This window comes from Sciurus vulgaris (assembly GCF_902686455.1).
Source record: "Sciurus vulgaris genome assembly, chromosome: 9".
Lineage (NCBI taxonomy): Eukaryota > Metazoa > Chordata > Mammalia > Rodentia > Sciuridae > Sciurus > Sciurus vulgaris.
Genome location: NC_136469.1, coordinates 141,907,869 through 141,925,801, shown reverse-complemented (window position 1 = coordinate 141,925,801; position 17,933 = coordinate 141,907,869). Strand labels below are relative to the sequence as shown.

The window sequence follows — 17,933 nt, the reverse complement described above, 5'->3', positions numbered from 1 at the left end:
AGACATGAAAGTCGCGAAGGTGGCTGAGGAGCGGCTGGTGCTGCCCAGCACCAGGGAGCAGGCGGGGGCGCCCGGCAGGAAGGAGCTCGCGAGTATGCTCAGAGGATGACCGGCTGGTGTGTCCCTATCTACCTGCAGGTCCTGGAGATCCTGGGCAGCCTGGTGCAGCTGGTCAGGCAGGGAAGGAAGAGGGGACGGAGAGTGGCCAGAGGTCCTGGGAACTTGGAGAGGGGCTGTGGGGGACAGGAGGACACGTGGGCCCGGCTAGCAGAGACTGGAAAGCCCCAGAGGCACCTGGAGCTGGCAGGGGAAGGAAGCAGAGGCAAAGCTGCTGGGCTGGGGGCAGCCAGGTGGAAGGCAGGCTGAGCCTCCTCTGTGGTCTGGTAAACAGGAGAGTGTGGTCCCGAGGGGCAGGCGAAGGGACGAAGGAGGGTGGGCTTCTCCCCTCCTGTGGGACTCCCGTGTCCCCGGCTTCTGGTGTTTCAGATTAAGATGAGATGAGCAAGCTGGGCACAGGGGCACACGCCTGTAGTCCCAGCAGCTCAGGAGGCTGAGGCAGGAGGATCTAGAGTTCAAAGCCAGCCTCAGCAACTTAGTGAGACTGTAAACAACTCAGTGAGACACTGTCTCTGTGTCTCTAATTAAATACAAGAAAGCGCTGGGGATGTGACTTAGTGGTTAAGTGCCCTGGGATTCAATCCCTGGTACCAAAAAAAAAAAAAAAAAAAAAAAGAGGTGATGAGCATCCTTGCACATCTGTTTTCCTTTGTCCTGTGTCCCCTTACCTCCTGTCTCCTCTCCAGGGACGCCATTTCTTGGTGAAAGAGCAGCAGTGTTTTTATGGGGCTTGAATAAAGATTGGAATACAATGACTACTAAGCTGAAATTCAAATCATCCAAATATTTCCAGGCAGTTTTTGGGAATAAGTCCAGGTGTGGCGTAACTTGGAGCCACCGTAGGTCACAGCTTGCCCATCTCTCTCTTTAAAAATGGGTGGGCTTCAGCTCCAGCGGTGGGGACCTGTGGCTTTGTTCTTGCCCTCTTGCTGGGCACCTGACGGGATGGTGTCGCGTGAACCACCTCTGGGTGGACACTGCTGTTTTGTCCTCATGGCAAACTGGTGACAATGAGGTGGTGACAGAAGCCGCCTCTTGAGTGCACTGTAAGGTCGCGTCCATGATCTCAGTTACTTTCTGCCCACCGTGGGGTTGGTGGGGACGACTCCGTCCACCCCAGGAAACACCTCGGAGGGGCCGAGCCCCTGCCCTGTCACGTAGCAGAGTGCTGCGTGACGACTGAACCCGAGGCCGCGGGTGGCAACTGTTCTGTTCTGTCTCCTGGTTCTGTGGTCCGGGCTCGGGGCAGGGCTCCCTGGCCAGGTCGTCACTGCTGGGTGAGCCTCTCGGAAGCTGGTCCCCGAATACAGGTGTCCCAGCGCATTTCCTGTGGGGTGGGGTGACTGGAAGGTGGGGCCTCCCTCTTCAGCATGGTGGTCCAGGCCAGGTGGACTCTGGTGATGGCCAGCTGTCCCAGGTGGTCAGGTAGAAGCCACATGACCTCCCTGAGTTCCCCACAAGTCTCACAGCATCTTGTCACCGTCACAGAGTGGGTGCCGGTCGAGGCCGGCTGGGTCGAGGGAAGCCAGACTGCCTCGGGATGTGGGAGAGGCCGGCTCCTGTTCCTAAAGCAATGGTGACAGATGGCAGCGCTGTGTCCCGCCCCAGCAGTGTGACCTGCCACGATGGCCAGGCTGGGCTGCGTGGCCGTGGAACCGCCCTCTGCTGAGCTCCTCACTCTTGGCCTCCTGGCCCAGTGGAGGGAGCGTGGGTGCCCGCCTCCTGCCATTCCCCTGGTCAAGAAGGGCAGAAGCGCCCAACCTTTAGCTCATTGAAATATAGACGGAAGGAGGTGAGCGAAAGTGTCCTCCAGTGGAGGTTAGACATGAGGCTGCCTCCCCGCTGCCCGAGGACCGGGGACTTACACACAGAGAGGTACGGGCTGGTCTGGGCTGCCTCTGTCCTCGCCGCTGGCCATACCCGCTCAGGCGTGGCGGTGCCTGCAGCAGGGCGCAGTGGCCGAGGAGGCTGCTGGCTTTCTTGCCAGGCCACGGTGTGGGGAGTGTTGAGCGGGAGAGGTGAGCTGGGCGGGTTTTTCTGCTTGGCTAGTTCTGTGCAGCTGGATGCCAAGAAGGACACAGCGACCTCCCCGTCCACTATTTGTTCAGCCTGGAAGCAGCAGTTTCATTGGAAACCATTCCTGTCCTCATGGTGTAGGTCCTTGCTGGGCAGTGGGGGCCATTCTCTGCTGCCCCTCCACCTGCCTGGTGGAGCAGGCGTACTGGGCATTGCCTGCTGGCCGGACCTGGCTGAGGTCTCCCTGAGGCGACAGGAGACAGGCCTGGCCAGTGCGCCTTCCCCTGTTGCAAGCTTGCAGCAGCTTATACCTCTGCAGGGGGCGGGCATAGAGAGGGACTCGGGCCACCCCAGGACTCACCTTTGCCAGGGGTCACTGCCAGTGTGTTTGTGGCTTGCTGTGGCCTCTTCTGGTGGCTCCATGTCTTCAGCTCTAAATCAAGAGTGTCCTCTCGGATCTCTTCAAGGGTGGACAGAAATAGCACATTAGGGGTGCTGATGCTCAGAAAGGGCCCAGCACACATCCGTCTGTGCTGGGCTGCAGTACAGTGGCCAAGGGGCCTCTGCACTTGCACACGCTCTCCAGCACGTGCGGAGAAGATGTCTGACCCACTCCTACCCCCACCTTGCCCTTAAACCAGACCAGAACGTCCTGCCACTGGACTGGAGCCATGAGGAGGATTGGCGGGGCTGCCAAATGGCCCCTGGTGGTGGCCTGCCCGACCTTCGGTGCCTTAGTGTCCTGAGGAGGGACCTGTGCTGGGCCAAAATGGAGTGGACATCCGAGGGGCTCTGGGCCAGGAGATTGAGCAGGATGGAGCTTGTCCAGGCTCCATGGACTTTGTGATGAGGATTCAGACTCACTTTGCTTCAGGCTTGGGCGCCTTGGGGTAAAGGGGAGCCTGGTGGTCAGCCCTGGGGCCAGGGGTCAGCCCAGGCATATATTGTTGATGGCAGTTCTGGAAGGTGGCCTCATTTTCAAATCTCCAATCTGGGACCTTTGTTGGGCCACACAGTGCATTTGGGCACAATAGGGACAGCAGGTGAGAAACGGAAGCAGTAGCAGAGAACCTGGGTTGGCGTTGCTGTAGGTACCCCTCTAAGGGACACGTGGCAGGCACGATCCTCTCCGGGCCTGGATTTCCTTTTGTGTGAAATGAGAACTTTTCCTCGGGGGCCACAAATGCCCGTGTGTTCTCTGGGACATCCTCCCAGTCAGCAGAGCAGCGGGCAGCACGAGGCCCAGGCCCCAGGCCGGATCCTGTGGAGCCTTAGGAAAGCCATCCCAGGGGACTCAGATGGGACAGGGTGGCAAGAGGACAATGCAATTGATGGTCTCCTGGTTCCACGTAGGAGCTCAACGTCATCCTGAGGGGACCCAAGCCCTGGGCCAGCTGGAGCGGCTGCATCCAGTTATCTGTTTGCCAGCAGTGTCTGGCCAGCAGAAGTACCGGGCCCCTCTCCTGTCCAGGCTGTGGGCCCTGCTCTCCAGCCCTGCCGTCCTGCTGGGGAGCCCCCCACTCTGACCCCTTGCTCAGGCCCCTGCAGGGGCAGCGAGGTGCAGTGAGTTGTGGGTTTGGTGGAATTTGTGAGCACAGTGGAGCGGTGCCTGGCGGGGTGGGGAGGGAGGTGGCTCTGGGTCTGGGACTGTGGTCCCTCAGGAGCCCGGAGTGAGGGCTCTGCTGGGCTGTCCATCCGCCGGACCCGCAGGCCTCACTCTCCCTCCCCCCAGGAGGTCTCCCACTTGGACAGGAGTCACTGGTGGGGCCCAGCCAACCCAACCCAGTCACTCCAGGACTGAGGCTGGGCGCGGCTCCTTGCTGCAGAGCACAGAGCGCGGGAGGGAGCCCCCAGGTCTCTTTTGTCCTCTTGCTCTCTGGCCACCCAGACCTGAGGAGTTGATTATGCTTTGTCTTTGTAAATAGGCAGCTATAAAGACCTATCAGGGTGCTGCACACACCTTCTCCATGAAACAGGCTGGACTGGATTTATAACCAGAGGCCCTTCTCCAGGGCTGAGAAGGAGGCCCCGCCCCACTGCCGCAGGCAGGGGAGGCAGACGGAGAGCCAGCAGCAGGGGAGGGGCGGGCCAGCACCCTGTGCTCCACATGGGAATTGCCTCTGGGGGAAGGCGGAGTTGTTGGGGGTCGTGGCTGTTTAGGAATGAGCAGGAAGAGCACTGAAAGCTGTTGACCAGGCTGGGAAGCGGCTGGAAGGGAAGGGTCCAGGTGCGGGAGCAGGCGGGGACAGTACGTTGGGGCGTCCAGTGAGCATCCTGTGTCAGAAGCGTTTCGCGGTGGGGGGGTATGGCTGTGGACATACTGGACAAGGTCTGTGTCCTGAGGACTCCCTGCAACAGACCAGAAGGGCAAGTGACCAGTGCTGGGACACTGTGGCGGGGAACCTAGGGCCCAGCTTCCCAGAGGAGTCTCAGCAGTCTGGGTGGCCGGAGGTCAGGAGGACTTCCTGGAGGAGGGAGTTCATTCAGCCCAGACCTCAGGGCCTGCTGGGTGCCAGTAGCAAGACTGGTATTGGGGACACTGGCGAGTGTGGTGCCCATGGGGCAGAGGGCTCGTGGGGGCTGCCCTGGTACTGTGTCTAGTCACCTGTGCCTCTGTTGGGCGCCTCCCCACCACTTCCTTCGTTATTGGCTGGCTGCCCGAGGCTGAGTCCTCTGAGTCCTCTGGCTGACAGCAGCACTGTGCCTCCTGCACCCAGCCGTCAAGACGGGTGAGGCGGACCCGTGGCTCAGTGTCCCTCTGACCCAGACGAAGAACAAGGGATCCATGTGTCCCATAAAGTGGGACCTGCGTTCAGGTTAAAAATGGGGACGCTGGGCAGCGGAGGGACGCCGAGGGCAGCGGAGGGAAGCCGGGCTTTCACCCCGTGGAATGGGTTCTGGGCTCCGGCCGGATGCAGCGGTCCTGACGAGGAGGGCCACCTGCCGTGGGTGCTGTTGCCCCACCCAAGGACGAGTGAGTGGAAGGCTGGGAGGTCAGCCCTCGCCCAGGGCTGCACAGCCACAGGGGTGGCGGGTGGGGTTCAGCCCCAGCACTGCCTGCCCAGGGCCTGTCATTGCCACCACGCCCGGCGCCTCCCGGGGCTCATTCTGTTGCTGCGGGAAATTCCAGCCCCACAGCTGTCCCAGACAGGCGACTGGATGAGAGGGTTAGAAGGGAATCCTGAAGCCCCGCTCCGGCTGTGGGGAGGCCTGGGAGCCGCTCTTTATATCCTCTCTGGCTGAGGTGGCTCCCAGCCGCCCCCGGAAGCCTGTTCTCCATGCAGGACTGGACGTTCCCTGGAAATCGGATCCCCGCAGATTTGGCTTCTGGAGAAAGAAGAACATTTGGCCACCCAGAGCTCTGGGGTGCGCCCAGTTTCCAGAATTCCAGGACGGGGGCCTGCTGCCGGGCCTGGTGCTCAGGACTGGAGACCGGTGGAAGGCCCGCCTCGCTGGAGCCGGTGCGCACGGGCAGGGACGCTGCTCCCCACGGAGGCTGAGGCCGCTCCGGGGTTCCTTTCCTCCCACGTGCTACGTGTTCTTCTGGTCCAGGGTGTCAGGAGAGTGCGGGGCCCCTCAGGCAGCGGTTCCTTCGGATGGCCACGTAGAGCCCACTTGAGCTCTGAACAGAGGCGGCGGCGGCTTCTCATAGGCGAGCCTGATCCACTGTCACCTGCGGGGACCTGTGATGGACCCGCGCTTGGGTCTCCCTCTGGGACTTTTGGGGTGGCCGGCTGCCTACTGAGATCAGTGAGGGGTCTTGGCTGGGAGTGCCAAGGAGGCTCATGCCTACCAGTGCGAGAGTCAGCTCTGGCCCCTGGGGTTGACCAGGACCTCACTGGCGGCCTCCTCTGCTTCATAAAGGTGGACTGCAGCAGGTCCTTGGGATGGTGGCCATTTGCTCCTGTACCCATTTGGGGGCAGAGGACATCCAGGTGCAGAGGAAAGGGGCTTGCAGGTGGCGGTTCTGGCCCTTGCTCAGGAATTCCTGCTGAAGGCCCTGGAGAGGGTCATGGTGGGTGAGCCCTGGGCACGCCTCCTGGTGACTCTGGTGGGGTGGTGGGAGTGGCTTTGGGAGTGCGGGTAGGAGGGTGGTCCAGGTGCGAGCGGCTTCTTCTCCAGTCTGCCTGGGGACGAGCCTGAGCTTTCAGTGAGGTGCAGTCTGGTGCTCAGTGGGGTGGGGACGGCCCAGGACGGGCGGGGAGGACCCAGAGCAGCCGCCAAGTGGGCAAGTGTGGACACCAGGCCTGGCCCTGCTGGCCTCCCTCTCCGGGCAGCCTCTTGTGCCTCAGTGCTCCGTTCAGGGGCGGGGACGGATCTCAGATCCCAGGTGGTCCCAGGTGGCTGCTCAGGAGCTGACCCAGCAAAGGTGCTGAGTGCCCTCACACTCACAGGGCCTCTCTCACTAGCCCGGTGGTCTTCCCTTTGTCAACTGCCCGTGGTGACCGTCACTGTCCCCTGGGCGGTGGCGTGGCTCCTTGGGAGGACGTGCAGGAGCCTCCTGCCCACCGCGCGTTCTGAGGAGGTGTCAGGAAGGATGTGCTGCCCGACACCTGTGAGCCTGGAACTCTCCTCGTGCTTTGGCTGATCAGGCAGCTGCAGGGTGAGCCGGGGCTGCTCCGATGAGGCGGGCGCTGGGCCAGCGTGCAGCCCTCTGCCACCCTGGGCCTCGCTGGGCCAGCGTGCAGCCCTCTGGCAGGGAGGCAGATGGGTGTTACAGAGGGGTCGCCTGCTCTTCCTTTCTGTTGAATTGCCAAGGAATCAGTCTCCTTGCACCCAATAAAGGAAGAGGAGGGCCCCAAAGGTTAGTCCCCGAGGCCCTGTCTCTGCTGGTGTGGGAGCGGGTGGCAGCAGGGCTGGCACGTGATGCAGGCCCTGGGCCTCAGATTTCCCAGCATCCTGGTGCTGGATCCCTCCATCTCATTTCTTCAGGGCTCTGCCCCCGCAGGGAAGAATAGAGCTGCTGCGGGGTTATTTCAAGGGGATCCCCATGGAAACAGAGAGTGGGAGGCTCCTCTCGGCACGCCTGCGATGGAATTGGTCGTGGTGGCCGTGTGTCCCCATAGAAGGGTGCAGGGCCTCCCCGGCACCACGGGGTCTCGGAGGCCTGAGAGAGGCTGCACCCACTCCGGGCTCGGCCCCTCTGCTCAGCTCAAGCCCCCAGGCGCCTTGGTGCAGATGCCAGGCCGGCTGGCGGGCACTCCCTGGCCTGCAGGCCTCTCTCCCGCAGGCCTTGGGCTGCTACCAGGCGTGGCTTCCAGCATGGTCCTGGCAGGACCTCTGTGCTTTGGGCTGCGGTGCCCGTCCCAGAACCTCTTCCCCAGCCGTGGTCTGATTAGCTGAGTCCCCAGGTCCCCGGGGTTCTTTCGTCCACACCTTTCTCCAGCAGACAGGTTTAAAACAAGCAGACCATTTGCTCCCTGAATGTGTGCACTGCTCAACCTCCCGACCTCCTGGCCTCCCAGCCTCCTGGCCTCCCAAGCCTTGCTCCTCTGGTCTGACTCATGGGAACAGTGGCGGCTGCCCTGCCTGGAGGTGAGGCCCTGATCGGGCAGTGGGAAGGCGGGCTGCAGGTTCCGAGAGTGCTGGGCAGCTGTGGTCAGTGTTCCCATGGCACTGGGCCTGGGCTGACGGACAAGCTTTTGGAGGCAGGGAGGCCAGCCAGGCACCTGAGACCTGCAGGTGCCTGTGAGGGGGGACCGTGAGATCCATCGAGTCCTTCATCCCTGCTGGGGCCGCGGGCTTTCCTGTGTGTGGTTGTATTTGGTCTTTGTGCTGGGCTGTGGGGCAGGTGATGCTAATCTCCATTTTACAGAGGAGGAAACTGAGGCTGGGGAGGCAGCGTGACCTCTGTCGGTGCCTGTAAAGAGGCAGAGCCAGGACTCAGGTTTGGCTTCACCCCCATGCTGTTTGCAATGACCCAGGCCCGGCTCCCATGGCCTGCTGCCCTGCTGGTGGTGGAGGTGGGGTTTAGACCCTTAGGAGGGAAAGCCAAGTCTCGGCATAGGTGCTGGGGCTGGGAACGCCCGGTGGGCTTCCACATCGAGTTCCGCCCAGCAGTGTGTTTGGGGCGTGAGGAAAACAGCCTCTGGAGGGGTTGGAGATGCTGCAGGGACGCCTCTGAGCTCTGGTGTCCTAGGACTGTGCTGGCGTTTTCTAGGAGGTTCCTGTGGGTCTGTTCTGAGAGCTTTCATCTGCAACGTGACCCTGAGGACGGGCACGACAGGTTCTGGTGTGTAATAGGGGAATGGAACAGGAGAGCCAGAGGTGCCCAGTCCGGAAGAGCCCAGCCTGGGCTCGCCAGGGAACACGGGCTTCGAGGGCCCCTTAGGAAGGGTCCAGCACTGTCGCCCATGCTGGGAGACCCTGGGCGTGGCCCGAGACCACATGGCCACTTGGGGCCGAGAGTCCTCCTGCTTCTGGGGGCTGGGGGAAGAGGCTCTGGCACCCCCTGCAGAGCTCCACGCTGGCGTGGCGTGTGGGAGCACACGGCCTGCATGGTTGGAGAGCAGCTCGGGCCGGTCCAGGTCCCTCGACCTAAGGTGAGGGGCCACTGTCACCACACTAGCAGGCCAACAGCAAAGGCCCGGTGACAGCGTGTCCTCTTGCGGACGTGGTTCCGCAGTGGGGTCTCCTGGAGGACTAGCTCATGCTTGATGTGCACAGGTGCAGGGACCCCAGCAGGCCCTGTCTTCCTGGACAGTGAACACAGGACTCTAGAGTGTCTGAGCGGTCGGGGAAAGGATCAGCAATCACCCTGGACAGGTGTGGATGAGGCTCGTGGTCACTTGGCCGTGGCCTGAGGGGACCTGTGTGTCCTTCCTCCGTCCACAGACACAACCAGGCTGCTCAGGGTCCGTCGGAGCCCTCCTCCCAGCGTTGGCACTCGGGGACAAGGAGACACCGGTCTTCTTGCACTTTCTCTCATGCGCAGCCTCCTTGAGTTAAACTAGGAGACCAAGCTCCTGTTGGTCGTTTGTGAGGTGCAGACGTGTTGCTTTGCAGCCGTGGGAAGAAAGAAGACAGTTTGGAGCAGCGCGGGGGAGACTCACGGCTGGGCTGTGCGCGGGCCCCCGGGAGTGGCAGAGTGCATTTGGAGTTGCCTGTCGTCCTCTATGTCCTACTTACTACCAGAAGGCCAGCGCAGTCTCCTCATCTGTAGAGCAGGTGGGGGAGCAACTTGAAGCCCTGGCGTCGTTCAGGAGACGGGATAAGAAAACGGACCTGAAGGGGCAGCCCAGCCCGGCCCTCCCTGGTGGCACTCCCTCCCACAGACACAGGCACTGGCTCCACTTGCCCCTCCGAGCCTGGGGAGACCGCCCCAGCCAGACTGGGCTCCCGGTGGGCTCTGTACCCCCGTCCTGCCCGTCACTCCATTCTGGGCTCTTGCCTCCTAACCTGCCCGTGCCTTCCTAACGTGTTTGGATCAGACGGGGTGCGGACACTCATGGGCGGAGGGCCTCAGGCCGGCTGAGTGTGTGGCCAGGGCTGGTCGCTGTGCTGCTGTTGTGTTGGACCAGCCTGATGCTTGGCTTGTCACAGGGCTGCGTGGGCTGAAAGAGACAGCCACAGAAGCTGCACCAGGAGCCATCTGTTTGCAGCCCTTGGACCAGATGGTCTGCAAGGACTCCTGGGGGCGGGTGGGAGGGAAAAAGTCACAGAGCACCCAGCATCTTCCAGAGCTTCATCGCAGCCCTCTGAGCTGGCCTTGCCATCCATGCTTATGCACGAGGCCCAGAATTGTCAAGCCACTGATGAAGGTCACACAGCCAGGAAGTGGTCGAGGTGGCGTTTGAATCAGGGCTTCCCACTCCCAGGCTTGTGTTTGTTCAAGTGATGGACGTTCCGGCTGGAAGCTGCTGCAGGCGACTCGTGAGAAAGTCCCAGAATGGGGGTGCCTTGTGCGGGAGGGAGTGGGCCTCTGTCAGTGCCCAGGTCCCCAGGTCCCTGCCAAGCTGGACTGTCCTGCAGCAGCACCGCATGGCCAGACTGGGTCTGGAGATGGCAGTGTGCACCCTAAAGTGCCTCCTGCCCATGAAGCCTTTCGGTGGAAGGTGGAGAAGCCAGTCCAGAGATGACCCTAACCCTGCCAGCCTTGGTGGCCAGCGTGTGAGTGGACCCAGCCCTCTGGGCAGACTGGTGGGGCCCAGGAGAGGGGTAAGCTGCTCTCTTCTGGGTGGCTAAACATTTGGGGCCACAGGAGGGCCTTGCTTTCTGGGATGCTGAGTATGGACAATGTAGGTCTCAGTGATGGGGACTTGGAGCTAAGTCCTCTGAGATTTGTGTGGTGCTGGGCAGTCAGGCAGGTTCTCCAAGCCGCAGCCTTCTCTGCCTGCAGGGAGATGGCAGGTGCCTCCCTCGAGTGACTCCTGGGACCCGGAAGCCCTGAGGCAGGGCCCTGGGCCCTTGAGTCCACACCGCTGCTCCACACCAGGCAGTGGCGAGAGCCGAGGCTCTGTGCTCAGGGCACATGCACTCACAGCCCCATGGCTCCCCTTACGAGCTGTGTGGCCTGTGGTGAATTGCCTAACCTTTCTGTGCCTCACTTTGTTCATCTGTAGATAAGGATGGAAACACTAGACCCACATCTCAGGGTTGTTGGGTACACAGTAAGTGTTCAGGCATCTGTGTCCGTGACAATCACCATGAAATCATCATCGTCACTGAGCCCCTCTCCCTGGTGGGCCACACAGTGGACCTTGAACCACCCAAGCTAAACTGAACTGAGTGGTGGGTAGCTCCTGGCACTCACCTACCTTCTGCCACAGAGAGAGCAGGGCCAGCACCCCTCCCCCCACAGGAGAAGGAGCAGCAGCCCACGGCACGAGGGGTGGCCAGGCCTGCTGAGGGCAGATGGCCAGAGCAGCAGGCCAGGTGCTGGACAGAGCTGGGAGATGGCATGTTAGATACAGTCTGGTGGCCTCCTTGGAGCTCAGGCCAGAGTCCTCGCCCTGGGTCCCCAAAGCCACTGGTGGTTTCTGAAGCACATCCAAACGTGGCGGGCAGAGCCAGCAGCTGAAGGAACAGCATGAATCCAGGTCGAGATGGCCACCTTGGCCAGCTGCCCCTCCCACCTTGGCCTGAGTCTGGCTCAGTCTGCATGGGTGGGTGGTTGGGCGGCAAGCACCAGGGCCTGCAGGAGGCGCGGGTCGCGGAGCCGGGTGATGGGAGCTGCTGGTGCAGGCGGTCAGCTCTGACGCAGCGCCAGGAGCGGGCTGCAGCCCTCGTCAGGTGGGGATGCTGGACTCTGCTGTGCTGCCCAGAGACACCGGGCCAGGAGGGGCCACGCCTCGCCTGGACAGGCCAGGCCCCAGCCCATACCCTTTACACGGTCACCTTCAAGATTTAGTTTCTCACTGGGACAGAACAGAGGTCTGGGCAGCGGCGAGGGGGCCTGGGAACCACGAGACCCGTGGGCACCCCAGGAGCACTGCCTGGGGAGGGGTCCCAGCCCCAGCAAAAGCCGGCGGGCAGAGTGCTCTCCTGTGGTCAGCAAGCAGGACAAGCGGGGTCCAGGGCCTGCGGCCGAGAGGGGCAGGCGGAGGAGGATCTTGGTCTCCCTGCAGCCGGAGGGGCCAGGACTGAGTGTAGCAGGGTCACTGAGGGGGCGCTGGAGGAGAGGACTCGGGATGGGCAGTAGTGGCTGTGGTCGCCTCTGCCCACGCCCCTCCTCTCCTGTCCCTTTGCTGCATCCTGCAGCAGGACCTGTGGTGGGTCTCCTGCGCCTGCACCGGGTCTCCTGGTGGCAGCTGCCCTCTTTGCCGATGCACTCTGAGGGCGGGAAGTCCTCAGGGATTGGGTTCACCCCGGGACCTCAGGGGCCATGGTGCAGACACCCCAGCTCCCTGGCTCCTGACTGGGACATGAGGTGTGACCTGCACTGTCCCCAGAGCTGCAGGCCTGACAGCCCAGGCGCCCTTCCTGGGACTCTTCTGCTCTCTCCTTCCTGCCCTGGTTGCCCGGGAACACTTCCTGATCCCTTCACAGGAGTCCTGGCCTGTGCGGCCGCTTCAGGAGGCCCTGCCCACAGAGACAGCTCTGGGACCAGGCAGGGGAGGGCTCCAGGAGACCCAGGTGGGGCTGCCAGCTGCCATGGGGCTCCTAGACATGCAGAGGCTGGAGGCCAAGCTTCGGTACCATGGACGGCACCTGGGGCAGCACCCTGGGTTTGAACATCAATCTTCCCACTGCTTAGGGCCTCTGGCAATGCCAGGGTGTGGGGCTGGGCCCTCCCTGAGGAGGCAGCCGATGACCTTCCACATGACTGCTGGGACAGGATCTAACAGGACTTCAGTTCCCCCGTGTCTGCTTTTCTGCTGTGGGTTGGGATTCAGGCTTGAGCCTGCAGGGCACAGGCCTGGATGCTCAGACATGAAGCCCTAAGGAGAGAGGCCCCTTCCTGAGGACTTCCCAGACAGTGAACTCACCGAACATCTGCTCACCTGTCCACCTGCCCCGCATGTTGTTTGTCGATCCCACACTAGGCCCTGTCTGGTTTGTTTTGTGTGGCTGTAACAAAGTACCTGAGGCTGTGTAACTTATAAGGAAAAAGAATTCATTCCTCACAGTTTTGGAGCTGGGAAGTCTATGATCGAGGGGCCGGCGCCTGGCTGGGGCCCTTGTGCTGCGTGATCCCAGGGTGGAAGGCAGAAGTGCGAGAAAGGGTGAGGCGAGCAGGGGCCACACCGACTTTCATGACCAACCTGCTCTCCTTGCGATGATGACATTAATTCTTGAGGGCACAGCCTGAGGCCTAATCAACCCCAGGCCCCTCCCCACACTTCTGCACTAGGGAGCGGGTTTCCCGTGTGAGCTTGGGGCCACACTCAGCAGTCTCCTGGTCACACCCTGGGGAGCCAGCTGTGGAGGGAGATGCAGGCGCAGAGACACTATGCCTTTTCTTTATACTGGGGATTGAATCCAGGGCTGCTTAACCTGAGCCACATCCCCAGTCATTTTTGTATTGCATTTAGAGACAGGGTCTCGCTGCATTTCCCAGGGCCTTGCTAACTTTCCAAGACTGACTTTGAACTTGAAATCCTCCTGCCTCAGCCTCCTGAGCCACTGTGATTACAGGCGTGCGCCCTGTGCCTGGCTGACACCATGCCATTTTGACAGGCTCTGGGAAGGGCTGGGCCACAGGGGCCTTTGTGCAGAGGTGGAGGGATGGGGATGAGGGACCGGGTTTGGCCACACCCACGTGGGGCCAGCGGTGGAGGTGTCAGGAAAGGCCCAGAGCTGTGCCGGAGCCGGTCTCCTGGCTGGCAAGGGTTGCCTCGAGGTGAGGAGGCTGCGGAGGGTCAGCGTCACGGAAGGCACGCGTGGACTGGCATGGAAGGCGCAGCCTGCGTGAGGCCGGAAGTGTGGGTTGGTTTTCAGGACTCGGGCAGTGTTGCCTGAGGCCCTTGAACCTAACTCTTCCAGCAGAGGCGTTAAGCCGGAGTGTGGGTGGTGGGACCTTCAGTCCAGGAAGACCTCTCTGGGCAGGTTCAGGGAGTGGCCAGGTGGTGGTCCTGGAGGCAGGAGGGTGGGGGTGTGCACACTGTCCAGGGGGTGACCAGAGCCCCCATTAGCCTGGATAGTGTCTCCCTAACATAGAAGAACATAAGAGGAAAGGTCCTTTCTCTGCCTCTTCTGGGATGAAAATGAGCTATTTTGAACCATGCTAAAGTTAGATTTCTAATTTTCTCTCTGTCCGTGTCTCATTTAGAGCATTAGAAAGTGAAACCGTCCCCGTTTGAATGTGGTGCCATAAATCAGCGCCCGTCACCAACTGCAGGACGAGTCAGTCCGACCAGCGTGCACAGCCTTGCATTTATAATAAATCCAATTCTTTATCTTTTTAGGCTGCAGGCTGGAGTAATTAGTCATTGCTGCTGATGCGGGCAGGGCTGCGCCTGGGCTGGGCAGCGGACCCTTCCACTGTAACCTGCTCCTCACCGGTGCGGCCCGTGTCTCTCCTGCCTGCTTCGGGGGGACGTGCTTTTCTAGAAATAGGTGAGGCGGTCCTGCTAGCAGACGGCATTTCTTGGGCTCTGACCACACCCGGTGCTGTGCAGGTGCAGGTTGGGAGGGTCCTCTGTCCACCTGGAGTATGTTCCCGGAGGTCAGGAAGGCCTCCGATGGGTCTGGTCGTGTGCTGGCTTGTGTTCTGTGTCCACCTGGCCACGTGTCTTTCCCTCCCAGGCCGTCAGTCGGGAGCCACCTGTGAAGCGCTCATAAGTACCCACCCCTTCTTCCTTAGCAGTTGACCCTGGACCACAGAGGGGCAGCCAGCGCCTCAGGCCAAACAAGGAACAGCAGATAGGTGCAGATGTTCCCGCTCTAACAGGACACAGGGTCCTGAGAAGCCTCCTGGTCCTCAGAATCACAGGCAGATGACATCTTGCCCATGGACGGGGTCAGGTCAGCGCAGATGCTGGAAGCCATGTGGGGCTCCGCCAGACACTAGCCACGACAGTACCTGTCCTGTAAATTGCGGCTCAGTGTTTTCTACTATGCCAAAGTCACCAAAATGGAACACTGCAGCAGTGGCCGTCTTATCCTGAAGGAAGGGGCTGTGAGGGGCCAGCCAAGACGGACGCAACGAGAGCCCCCCAGCGCTTCCAGCAGGGCAGAGGGGAGGCGCGGGAGGCGTGGCCCTGTGCCCTGCTGCACCTCAGTGCCCTACTCTGCCCAGCCTGATGCAATTTGCTCCAGTGGCTTCCATGGACTGGCATGAGACACCTCGTGAGGGAGACGGCATGCGAACCAGCATCATGCTGGCGTCCACCTCCTGCTCACAGCGTCTGACCTGATTTGCTTTACAAAAGCCCTGGGCATAGCAGGTCTGTGTGCACAGCAGCAGGAAGGACTGTCACCTGCAGGCCAGATATCGAGTGACAGGGCCGTGACCCGGGACCAACACTCCAGTTGCTGGGTGTGCAGAGGCCCGAAGGAGAGGCTGGAGGAGACTTGGCAGCACTCTATGAGGTCGCTCGTGCGTGCCCTCCAGAGGGCCGCAGCGGGCGCCGGGGCCAGGAGCAGAGCTGGCCGGGGACTGGTGTGGCGGACTGGAAGGAAAATCGGGCAGCCGCTCCCGTCCCCTGCCTTCCAAGCGCCACAGCTCTGTCGGGGGCAGATGGCGGTCCACTCTCACGGGAGCCCGGGCCGGGCTCACTCCAGGTGTGGGGGACAGAAGGCGGGCAGGTGTGCCTGGGTACGCAGGGCCGGGGGCTGTCCCTGCAGGGACGAGGGCCCCGCGGGGCTGGTGACGCAGCTGTTTCTGTAGGCCACAGAGAATGTCCACCTGCCTTGTGCACTGGGCTCCGACGTGCCTGTGAGTCCTTAGCACTGAGCCAGACGGCAGCTGGTAAGAGACAGGACTGCCCAGGCTGCCTGGGGTTGAAGAGAGCCCAAGGGTGTAGAAAGGACAGGGCCTGGGCCAGGTGACACCTGACGAGGGCTCAGTTCCCAGCTTCCTCTGGCCCGTCCAGCCCCTGCTTCTCCCTCTCTGCTTCAATGCCTGCTCCTTAGAGAGAGGGGTCCCCAGGCGTGTGACCAGATCCCGTGGGACAGTCCTGAGTCACAGCCCAGGCCCGGCACCCTCTTCTCAGCAGTCCAGCTGCGCCTCTGGTGGTACACCACCGCCCTTCTCCAGGCCTTCCGAGGAGGCCCAGAGGGAGGCCTGTCCTTCACCTGGTGACTGGATGTGCAAGGGCACCAGGTGGGCAGTGTCTGCAAGCCACACACAGAGCACCCAAGCAGGTGGCCCAGCGCAACAAGAGAGCAGAGCAGCTATGACGATGGCATCGCAGTGACGGGGACTGTGGCCTGCTGGGATTCTCGGGGGCAGGTGCAGGGAGGCCCTGGAGACACAGAGACTCCCACGCAACGTGGCTGGAGGGTGAGTGACGGCCAGCGTCTGGAAGGCCTGGGGGGATTCCTGTTGAGGGATGTCAGAGACAGCTGCAGCCGCTGTTCCCCGCTGGGTCTGCAGGGTGGAACTGCAGCTGTGCAAGGCACCCATCCTCGGGGCTCAGAAGCCCGAAGGCTGTGGGAGCCCCAGGACTTGGGGTTGTTTGGTGACTAAACCCTGCCCCAACCGGAGCAAAGCTCCCCAGTCTGCAGTTGGCCCTCCAGGTGGACTTCCAGATTTTGCTACAGAAAAATAAACGTGCCTGAGTGCCGGCCCGATCCTCCTGGGGAGACGGTGTAAGGCGGGCCATGTGCTCTGTTCCTGTCCAGCAGCCCCGAACGTTCTCCCCTTGAAGAGCTGGGTCCATCCCAGGGCAGCAGGCAGTGAGGGGAAGCTCTGAGGGAAAGCGCCTGGCTGCAGGGAGCTCTGGCCAGGGGCTGTCCTTGCTGGGGCCCAGGGGCCTGTGCCGGGCCGGAGTCCTCAGCTCCCAGGCTTCCTTCTCTCCAGAGCTCTGGGGTGTCCACCAGCCCTGTGCTCTCCTCTCTGGGGAGGGTCCTGGAAGCCCCCAGGAGGCAGGTTCTGCCAGGGCGTCGAGCTGGCTCTTGCTGCCTCCTGAGAGCCCAGTGCTTCGGATTTAGTTCTGTGAGCCGGGTGCAGAGTTACTGGCGATTTGGAATGGGCAGGTAAGAGTGCTCGCACCCAGGACCTGGCTCCTCTGCAGTCCAGCCCCGAGCCCGGCTGTGGGTCCACAGCCAGCGCACTGCAGGCTGCCTCCTGGGCCTCCCTGCTTCCCGCTGTGCGCCCCTTGTCAGTTTGTCCTGACATAGTGACAGCCTCCTCTGTCATCCAGCTTCTCCTTAGGACCCCCACCCTGCGAGGGGCTCCCCTGAGCCCGGGCTTTTCCAGCTGGGGTGAGCGGCAGCAGCCAGGGAGAGCGAAGTGGGTCTGGGTTCTGCGTTGGACAGGATTATGCACCTGAGCTGTGTTTTTATTGAAAGCAGTAGTGGATAGAGTACAGAATTGGCCTGGATTTTCAAAACGAACGTCTCCACCTTCATCTCCAAATGGACTGGCAGTGGGCCACTATTGTCCGTGCTGTCAGGGGCTGGTGTTTGCTCTCCTCTGAGGTTCAGCCTAACCCTTTGGGAACCTCAGGCTGTGGGTCTTTCCTCTTTTGATCACTTTGGAAGCCAGTTCTCCCAGTACCATGGGGTGGGAGGGTCATGGAGGGAAGTTACTTCTGTCTTCCTGAGCCTCTCAGACTCCCCAGGCATTTCCCCAACACAGGAAGTAAGTGCACAGGAAAGGCATGGGCTTTGGAACCAAGAGCTGGTCCAGGCTGTGTGGCCTCAGGCATGTTACTCTGCCGCTCTGGTTTTTAGCTTCCTTCGAGAAAATCATGATGCTCGTCTTCAGGGTTGGGCAGGGAACAGTGAGATGGTGCAGGTGGTACTGTGAGCACTGTACCCATCGAGAACACAGCTTGGCTGCTTTCACTGATTTTGGTGCTGGGAAGTGTAGCTCTGTCACAGAAAAGGATATGGATTTGCATGGCCACTTCTTAAATGGGACCCATGTCCCCGCGTTGGATCTTGGTCCAGATTGGAGTTGGCGTGCCAGTTAGGTTGCTGGTTCCTCGTTCCTGTAGCCTCCTATTACACAGACGGGACATTCAGGTGGGGCAGTAACCCTGCTTCGTGCAGTGGACCTCAGGCAAAGTGTTTGGCCTCTCTGGCCTCAGGGTCTGGTTGGAGCAGGCCATCTCCAGACAGGCCTTCTCCTCCACCTGCGTGGGTGTGTGAGGGTCCAGCTGGCCCTGGTCCCGCGCCCTGCCTTTGTGGGAGTGGTCTGCCCTCTCAGGCTCTTTCCTCTTAAATGTGACGAGGCGTTTGTCCGTCCACTG

The 17,933-nt window shown here is 61.5% G+C and overlaps 1 protein-coding gene across 2 annotated transcripts in view; it reads left to right on the top strand.

Moving 5' to 3' along the window:
• The window catches only part of PPP2R2C (protein phosphatase 2 regulatory subunit Bgamma), a 100,217-nt gene that overhangs the window by 14,208 nt on the left and 68,076 nt on the right, over positions 1–17,933 (top strand). The window lies entirely within an intron of this gene.